The sequence below is a fragment of the Vigna radiata genome, chromosome 7, assembly GCF_000741045.1.
Source record: "Vigna radiata var. radiata cultivar VC1973A chromosome 7, Vradiata_ver6, whole genome shotgun sequence".
NCBI classification, from domain to species: domain Eukaryota; kingdom Viridiplantae; phylum Streptophyta; class Magnoliopsida; order Fabales; family Fabaceae; genus Vigna; species Vigna radiata.
Genome location: NC_028357.1, coordinates 15,883,989 through 15,886,189, shown reverse-complemented (window position 1 = coordinate 15,886,189; position 2,201 = coordinate 15,883,989).

Below are 2,201 nucleotides of genomic sequence, written 5' to 3'. Positions count from 1 at the left end.
CTGACCTCTAAACAGACCAGTCACCTAGTCGAATAGTCAGGCACTGTAGACCACTAAGCCCATCGACCAATTTGAACACCCAAAAAAATAATTGACTAATTGGGAATTGGATTTTGCACAACAAAATGCAAAAGAAAATGCAAAATCACAAAATCGATTTTATATAGGCTTAATCCCTCAAAAGAGGGGGAATGTTCAAAGTGGTCCCACCTTTTTTAAAAAGTTGGAAACGGTCCAAAGTTGTGGAAAAATGGGTGAAGTTGATCCTTTTTGCTTATGGCCTTAAAAATGTAACGGTGTAGGTGCCCCCTTGGCTAAAACATGATGACCTATTCAGTTCTTGTCATTGTGTGGCATTGTGATATTATGTCGTTTAAATTTTTCTTTTTTAAAATTGATTATGTGGCAATGTTTTGGCAGAGGTTTAAAAGAAAAAGGGTTAGGGTTCGAGCAACTTCGTCCCTGAGGTAAGGAAAGGGGTTGTGGCGAGATAGGAATGACTTCTTCCCAAGGGTGAGATAGCATGAACCAAATTTGGAGTTCTTTAATTGATTACTAATTGTATATCTGTAATAAATTTCAATCCATTGTTCCCTTGTTCATCCTTAAGGTTCATAGTCTTTTATCTTTTATTACAGTGGTTGANAGTGGCTTATGAAAGTGGTACCACTTTCTTTACTTGAAACAGTGGTTGACACAGGTTGAATGATACAAGCAGGAAGCAAACAACAGGAAGAATGATTATAGTTTGATTAAATAGAGGAAATTAAAATCCAATAAAGTATTTCCTTTTGCATCAACCATCAAATTTCATCAAACCAGAATCGTGCTTTCGTCGCTAGCCACCACCGTTGCCAACCTCCATTTTCATCCTCCACCATGCCATCGCAAGTTTCGCTACGACCATCGCAAGAGTTCATCCCGCCACCGTGAGCTTTAAGCCACCAAAAGTAGCACCTCTACCAATTCGTGAAAATCCCTTGGCGGCGCAGGCAAGCAACTTTCCCTTTTGCAATTCTGAAACCCTTATTTGGGTAGAAAGGGTTTGTCACATATCAAACCCTAACCCCTTTTCTTTTAATAATCTGTCAAAACATTGTCATCTCATCAATTATTTTTTTTTTAAATTCTAAATAGACACGTCATTTTACCTTAAAGTGCCACCTAATGACAAGAACTGGACATGTCATTATGTTTTGGCCAGGGGACACTTGCACCGTTACAATTTTTATGTTGTAAGCAAAAATGATTAACTTGACCCGTTTTTTCACAACTTGAGACAGTTTTCAACTTTTTAAAAAAATAGGACCACTTTGAACATTTCTCCTTTTTCAAGGAATCAAAAAATGTATTAAACCTTTTATATATGATCTTCAGTTACATCATAAATGCATTAAATCCTATCAAAATATGCTTAAATCCTCTAGCACTGATATATATATATTGCATCGTGTGCCATTGTTGCGACCGCGCCACTGCCAGGTTTGTCACGATATGTCTGCTCCTTCAACTTAGTGAAACCCAAATCAGTGGATCAAAATATGAATTAATGAATATATATATAAAATCGATAAAGGTCATATAACCAAAAGGATAAAAACCATTTTGGAGGGAGCAGAAGACACCCTAATGGATGAAGAAAAAAAAGAAAGAAAAAAGAAGGAAACATCATTCTTATTTGCCTTAATCAATTATTTTGTTTGATCAACTTTTAGAAATAATTTGAAGTATAAATGATTTAATAATATTGTTAAAAACATTTTAAATATTAGGCTTAATACCTTATTTGGTCCTCTAGTTTGTCAACTTATCTCATTTTGGTCCTCTATTTTGCAACCGTCTCAATTTAGTCACAAATTTTGCAAAAATGAACACATCGTATCCCATCCGTTAAGTGGTAGCAAACGGCGTTAATTTGAGCTGACTTGGATTTTTTTTTTTATGTTTTAAAATTATTAAATCCATGTGGCCGTGTTCCTTCTTCTTCCCTCAATCAGTGATCACTCACTCCTCCGACCATGCCTCCTTTCCACTTCCACCCTTAAACCCTCACTCCAAGACACACACATTTTCTCTCAATCGTCCTCTTCTTGACTTGTTTTGCAGAAGAAGAAGATCTGAAATTCTGAGAAACGACAAGGTGTGAGAAAGTAGTTGTTGCAGTGGCCGTCCAAGGTTGAATCTTTGGCATATTTAAATGA